The sequence below is a fragment of the Sylvia atricapilla genome, chromosome 4 (assembly GCF_009819655.1).
Source record: "Sylvia atricapilla isolate bSylAtr1 chromosome 4, bSylAtr1.pri, whole genome shotgun sequence".
NCBI lineage: Eukaryota > Metazoa > Chordata > Aves > Passeriformes > Sylviidae > Sylvia > Sylvia atricapilla.
This window is the reverse complement of record NC_089143.1, coordinates 48,398,340-48,406,540: the sequence shown is the minus strand read 5'-3', so window position 1 is coordinate 48,406,540 and position 8,201 is coordinate 48,398,340.

Below are 8,201 nucleotides of genomic sequence, written 5' to 3'. Positions count from 1 at the left end.
CCATTTTAATTTCTTTTACTTGCACGACTAATTTTTTCCACAAGATAACTAGCTCAAAGAATTATTCTAAATGATACAGCATTGTATGTTTCTATAAAGGCTTTTAATATTTTCCATATGATACTTCACCCTTATACATTCTAGCATATAACTTACATTTTAAAACACAGCTGCACACTAAACTGCCTACACTGACATCTCGATGTCCCTAGACCAACTAACACAAGCTATTAATACATGTATTGAATGCAGCTACACCTTGTTATAGTTCTCTGGAGAATAGGAAGTATTCAGTATTTGATCAGATCCATTAATTTATCCGTTCATGCCTATATTTCTTGCATGTTTCATTTTTCTTCATCTCCTCAGAAATTTAATTTTACCACTTTGTATGGTACAACCACACTCTGCCTGTTGGTCTCTTGTCATTGCATTAAATCAAAAAACATGTCAGCTTGTTATGCTGGATATACATCCATTAGGAAGTGTAAATGGAAAGGGAAGGACAGTCAATTAATCCTCCTTTATGTGTAGGCTGAAAATGTTTAATTAAAAGCAGAAATCTGCTACAGAATAAAGTTGCTCCAGAAAACAGAATAGCTGGATCCCAGAAGCAATAGAACTGTGTTCCTTGTACACTGGAAACACAGAGTAGGAGGACTCAAGGGATAAAAGAATGGTTTGTGCCACTGGAACTATTCAACTGTCAAAGAAATTCCTCAGGAGCCATTACAATTGTGTTTGCTGACCCTCTTCCACAGGGCAACTAAACAAAGAATCAGGCTAATAAATTATGTAAACCACATTCAGCTGAAATTGCATGTTCAAAGATACAGGAAAAACACAAACATCCAATGGAAAATGGTGAATGATGTGAAATCCACTACAAAGACGGAAGACCCACTTGTTCCTCAGCTGCTCTTACCCGACAAAAGTCTTTGGAGAAGGGGTTTTGATCTAATACCTAGGAAGTATAAAATACGTCTCAAGTTCAGAAGAAATGAAACAGAAGGAACTACTCCCAAATCTGCCCTTTGGAGTCCTGGAGCACCATGCAATGAATGTCTTGCACAAAGAGCAAAATGAGGCCTAACTTGCCCTCCCTGATTCATTGATAAGTGGAGAACAATGAGTGGTTTGGGCTGAACTGGGAAATAACTGTGTGTATTATTGCAACAGCTGGTTTTGTAAAAGTTTGAGGAAAACTTAGAAGAAAGTGAGGGATTTTAAGTTTGACTTCAGCTGCTAATGGCAGTTTTCACAAAATTGTCATTGCCAGGAGCCAGAGCTTTAACAGAGGATCTACCAATTCTGGCCAGAATAAAAACTCTATGGAGCCTTTAGGCATCACTCTTATATCCATTAATACTATTTTAACATTCTCTCAAAACCAGAAATAAATGTTTTATTTGCAACCAATTTTTGCAACTATACCACAGTCGAGACAAGACAGTGCCCCCAAATTCTCTGTATTTAGAACAGCCATCATACAAGAGAATTTTCTAAGCCCTCTGTGAAGTGCCTGACATACCCCTGACCTACCAGAAGAATTGTGAATACCTATGGGAAAGATGTGTAAAGGATGGGATTTACAGATCCATAAATGCCATTAATCTTAGTAAAACAAAAACCTAAACACCACATGTGCTGCTATGGATTCAAGTCCATGACACAGAATTACATGAACAGGAAAAACTTTTGGAAGCACATTACCTGGGTAGATTGCTAAAGCCAGATTCTACTTGTGTTATTTTCCTTGTGAAGTGGTTAGTCATCTGACATACAGATATGCAGAATACAAACTAATAAATTAAATTACTGAAAAATATAAATGTGGGACAAACAAGTGTAAGGTGTCCAGGAAAATAATCTGAAGAGAATGCACTCAGATTAATGTGTAAAGAGGGTAGAAGACCATGTTCTATTTTACCTGAACTACTCAATTAAAATTTAGACTACTCTAAAACTATAAGCAGGCAAGACAACACACTTACTTACTGGTAAGCTGGTACTTTAGTCCTATGCCCCATTTTATTATTCTACCATAAATTCTGAAATATCAGTGAAATCTCAAATTTCTACTCTTTTCTAGCTCTCACCCAATCAGGTTTGTGATGATCTGTGACTTCAGCTTCTTGTGCCATGACTTTTTTTGCTTGTACATCCCAACATCCTTCTTGCTTATTTTTCCCCACATTGTTCCTCATTAATGGAGACTAAGCAGGTCTGTTTTCAAGGAAATGTTACTGGTACAGGCCTGGAACTGACCAAAATGAGGCCATTTATTTCAGAACATAAATCTGAACAAATCACAAAATTTAGCTTTACAAGAATTTTTTTCCAATACATTTGACCAGATGTGGTCCTAAGCAGCAGAAGCCAAGTATCATTAGGAATATATAAGAGATTTTGACTTTCAGATCTCTCTCTAGTAAATTATTTGTTGCACTCATTTCCCTCAAACTAACATCAAACCCAGAGAGGATCTCTGAAAGCAAAGTAAAATCCACAAAAGCCATGCACAAGATAATTATCCCCAGTTCAGTTGCTGAACAATTACTGTTGCAATAACCAAAGAGAGGAACACAGATTTGATAACAATAATATTCAGGTCCCAAGAGATGAAGATGAAGAAAACACCAGAAAGTGTGTTAGACTCATTCTCTTCACTGAGGGAAACATCCACGTTTGTTCTTGGCTTCTTGTTTCATGAAATGATTTTTTTTTTTTTAACAAAGGATAAGTGATTTAATCAAACTGTAAAAGACAATCTGGTAAGAATTTATTAGAATATGCTGTGTGTCAGTTATTAGAGCATGGTTAATCCAGGAGTTCCAGAATGGCTGCTTTGCATTTAATAAGTGGGCTAAATTTTGTAAAGGATTATTTCTCACCCTAAGCAGGTTGTTTCAAATAACTAGGAAGGCCTAGTTAGAACAACAGGCAGCAGAATGGATGTCTCAGTCCCTAATCACACTATGCTCTGCAAAAGGATGGTTGAGAAATATTTTCTTAGTAATACTTTCTATTCAACCTGCCACTGTTAATTGAAGGACACGCTATTTCATTATGTCTCTCTTCCTGGCAGCCTGCACAGTAATTGCACACAGTAGCTAGAGACAAGTGGAATAAAAATTCAGGAATTGTGAATAGGAAAGATGAACAATTTGTAAATTAATCACTTCTTCTCGTGGTAACAAACAACTGAAATATTTATGAAAAAAAAAAAAAGAAAAAAAAAAAAGAAAAAAAAAAAAAAAAGGCCGTTTTATACCAGTTCTGTTTCTCTGCATACTGAATAATGTCAACCTATTATGAAAGGTTTTGTACTATTCAAATAGTAAATGAGCTCCAGCTCCTTCCTGGAGTTCATTATTATATAAACTTGACTTTTATGGGGGTCCAAAGGAAAATAAAAGGATTTTTGAGGAAGAGATGCCAAATTCATCTGGAGATTAGTGTGCTTTATTCCCCTGCTCCTATTGTACATGACACTGAAGAAGAAACTCCTAGATCAATCCTAAAATGTGGTTTGTTAGTGAGGTTGGACTGCTTACAGCATGTAGCACGCAAGTCATAACTGAGAGAGTAAAAAGAAAAACACAACCCACAGAATGTGGACACAGAAACTGTTTTTTCCTTACTATAAAAGTCAAGCCCATTATTGCCATGACAGCTGCTATTTTTTCTTTTGTTTTGCTGAACCAAATCTTCAGAAAGATCAGACTACTGATGTTTAACTGCAGGCAACATCTATTTATGTTTTTTTAAGTGGAAAAAGGGTTCTTCTTAAAATGCAGGAACATTTTCTCACTTCAGCATCTAGATAATTAATGCATGTGAGATGCAGAATTCTTCAGAAAAGCCAGGTCTGATAGGCAAAACCCAAAGTCCTTTGTAGAAACTACATTAGAGTGTTATTAATAGTATATACCAGGAGTCATGCTTACCTTTCCCAATAACATTAAAGGAGACATTAAAGGAGTGTTCCTATCTCAAGCACTGGGGATAAAATTAACACAGTTAATTAACTGTGGCATAAGTGGCACTTTTAACCATTGAAAATGTACAATTAGTGAACTCTCACAAATTAGGTTTGCAAAGTTGTTACGTGTATAAAAAATTGCATATTCACTGTGAGAATGATGGCAAGCAACATTGGAAAACTGGACCAATCAGTCCAATCTGGAACTCCTAAAAATCTACAAATTAGGTGATAATTTCACTGTTACTGTTATTTATTTTAATTGATGATTTTCTAAATATAAAATTTCAGAGCAAGGTTGGAACTCAGATCAACATATCCCTCACCACACAAGATTTCTTCTGAACACATCTTTTAGAGCTCTTATTTAAATAAGGGAAAACCTCAATAACAGGATTTAATCAGGAGAAATTACTTATCAGTATAAAATATATATCATCATGAGGACTTCTTTTTCCCCTACAATAGGATCTTCTTTGGTTTTTCCCCAAAAAGGTTTTGGATAGGATTTTTCAGTTCCACTTTCACCAGTTATGGTTCCCTTTTATCCAAGTCTGACTTCCTCGCCCTCCCAGGAATTTCCGTGTAACAAATCCAAATCTGCTGCCAGATGCTTCATATGGGAGAGTGGGTGCAAGAAACAGGTGGCTTCATAGCCCCAGTATGCAGAAATATGGATAGAGGTTCTGAAGCTAACATAAACTTTGTGCAAACAAGCAAAGAGAAAAGAGGCATATTCACATTAAAACTAAGGAATAGCCATTTTGATCTTTTTAGCAAGAGAAAACTGAAGAGCTATGCCCTGCAGGTGCCATGTGTGTTCTCCTAACAGCTGTCCATTTAGACTCAGATCCAGCTCATTTGTGAAAAGCTGCTGTTTCAGTCAGTTCCCAATAAAACCACAACACATCCTTTATGTGATGAGATGAACAAGAAACATTCCCATACCCTACTTAATTTCCTTGAACACAGAGATTTCTGCTTCCCACATCTAAATTGATCATGTCTTAGAAATGTTAAGATCACCACAGAGAAAATTGCACTTCATGTATTTTTTATGCAGTAATACATTTGCTGGCATTAAATAGGTCTGTTTTGCAAGAGGGCAGAATTTAACTGCAGGGTAATAGGCCACATTACCCTGGTAGCCTAAGACAGAGCCAGTGCCTGGAAAACAGACATTTCAGCATGATGGTTCTTATTCGTTTTCCCAACCTGAAGCCTACATTAAAAGGAATAACCAGAGATAAGAGGACTGGACTTAGCAAATATACAACATTTTTACAAAAGCAAATATACAATATTTTAAAGCAAGTTATTTTATGTACTTTCCATCCAATATGGGCCTCTCTGTGAGCATCAACCTCAGACATTCAGCACTGTGTCAAGGGTTATTTACACTGAAGCAGAAGTCCATAAAGATAAGACAACTTTAAGCACTTCATTAAAAAAAAAATTGAATGACATGATCGTGAATTCAATCTATTAATACACTAAAGATGCAGCCTCAAAGAGATTAAATGTAATTTATGTCTCACCTGGAATAAATTTTAAAAATTGTTAGTGTGTGTTAATTCAGTACTTCAGCCAATTAAAGCTGGAATGACTGTATAAAACGAGGAGGAGGAATAATTTCAATAGATACAGGATATGATCTACAGTGCCATGAAGCAGTAAAAAACTTTCTGCATTTCCAAATTTAGGACCACCAAGAGGAGAAACACATGGGATGCAAGTTAGGAACTTACAGAGCAATAACATATTAATACATTCTCATACAGGAACTAAGCAGATACACAAATAAAACAGGGGAGATTTGTGAAGATCAAACCACAGACAATATGCTTATTTACCAAGAACCACAAAACACTTTAGAAGATGGTACACTAATAAATAAACACAACCATGGGGATTCACTGACTAATAGCATCTGGTTGTTGTTCTTAAGAGATAAGATGCAGTTCTGTAAATCCCTCACAATACTCGAATGCAGCTGCTGGCAGGAGCAGTGGGATTCAGAACATGGCCCAGTGTTGGAAAATAGCCTTGTAAATCTACAGAATGCTTTTATCACCTTTTCCCACATTGGCATGGTGTACAGGACTGCAGTATTATGCACAGATTTAAAACCCTTTTTAGTGTCACTCAGACACCTTCTCACTGGCTCTTACCAACTCTGTCTTGAAGAGTTGTACAGAAAACAACCTCAAAATCAACTTGTACCTCCCTTTCTACCGCTGGAGTAATTTAAAAAAAACAATATTACAGCACCACAAAACCTAAAGACCACCCCAATTTTACAACCCTGCAACTTCCCCCTTCTCCTCAAGGCTGCCTCAATGTTTGATGGCATATACAATTATGAGATCAGACAAGACCCATGAAGGATTCATAAAATGAATGTAACATGTCTTACATAGCAGTATGAAGCCATTCAGTAAAAGCAGATGTATCAACAACATAACTGCAGCTGTTTGAGAAAATAAGACAGATTTTTCTCATTTCTGACCTGTAAACTTTACCTGCCCAAAGATTAAGATTTTGTAAAGCACCGAAGGAAATAAAGGACGCTGCTGATCAAGAGGGTGGCAAAAGAAAAGGACAGATAGAGCCTTCCAAGTCATAAGCATGAACAAGACTGTAAGTGGGAAAACTAGAGAATCAGTAGACTTTTCTCAAAACTAAGATAAAGCTGTGACTAGCACAGAGAGCATCACAGATACACAATAAAGACTCCCTTAATACAACTTTTCTGCATTAACAAGATTCAGACGAACCTCAGCAGAAGTTTTTTTCTGTTAATGCAACTTGATTCAAAGCAATTGGAAAAAACACTGTGGTTTCTAGAGCTAACCAAATGTGGGCAGATCCTGCTGATAATAGAACAGTTTAACTGAAATGAATTTCTATAATCAAAAATAAACTGGGCTAGAGAGTTCCAGACCAGTCTGAATGAAAGAAAAGTTTAAAAACATCAACTATTTGTTGCAGCATAGTTAAATATTAATGCATCCTCTTTATACTCCTTCCAGTCAATCACTTTAAAAATGTCAAAAGATGGGGTAAGAAAGGAAATAAAGTGTAATGTCTGGCTAATTTCCCCTCTGTGTTATATCCAAACACTGCAAAGGCCAAAATAATTTGCACAGATGTAAGAGGACAAAACCCTAACTTCAGAAATGCACAGAAAAATCCATGTTTAGGTCAGACTTCAGTCCCTCTTTGTGCTGTCCTGCTGGAGCAAGTCTTAAGGACAGCTGCTTAATTCAGTTCAGTGGCACAAAGAGAAACAGCCACCTTTCCACCACCCCACAGGAATCACAGGGGAAGTAAACAGAAGCAACACTAAAAACCAACTGACCTCTCCTAGCACATGGGTGAAGCCTCTCCTCACAGCTCAACCTCCCACACTGCACTGCACTGCTGCAGCTGAAAGTCTTGAAAGATGGGGAACACCCCTCCCCAGCTGAACCCTATCCATCCTGACCTCCAAAGACACCTGGTTGCTGTCTTTGCAAACATTTTAGAGATTGTTTCTATGTTCAGACTAGGGTAGTTTCCATTCTTCCTCCATCTTCCCAACCCAAGGCTACGTATCCTGGGAGTTCCCAAGAGAGGGAGGAGATGGAGCAGGAGGGTTTAAGGAGGTTGGTGCAGGATTGTATTCCTCCAGTATTGCCTGCTGGGGGTGTCATGCAACTCCTACACTTCAGAAACCCTGACAGTTTCTCAGAGATGTTTGTAATCTCAGCCTATTTCAGCTTGCTGGTTACATCACATTTGCAGGAGACAGGATCTTCAAAGCATTCCTTACCCTGTGAGCTATTTGGCAAAGGAGAATGATGACAACCCTTCTTCCTCTGGCTAGTCTGAGAAACCTCTGTTTCCTTTGCTCTTTGGATGTTCTGACCAAAATGATAATTTAAAAAGTATATTTTAATTGCTCCAAAGCTCTTTTCTTTCACCTGAAATATCTGGGTAAAATTTAAAGTCAATGAAGACATTTAAAATGCATTTTTAAATATATATGTTTTGTCATATATCATATCTTCTAAATACAAGTATTGAACAGATTAGCCTATAATACTTTCATAGTTTTCATGTTTGGGACTGTGTGTTCCATCCATGTCCCCAGTAATAGCCAGTGCTCCTGAAATCTTCCCACATCTGGAGCAGCTTGTCCTTCCACAGTAAAGTCATAGGAAAGAAGGCACCT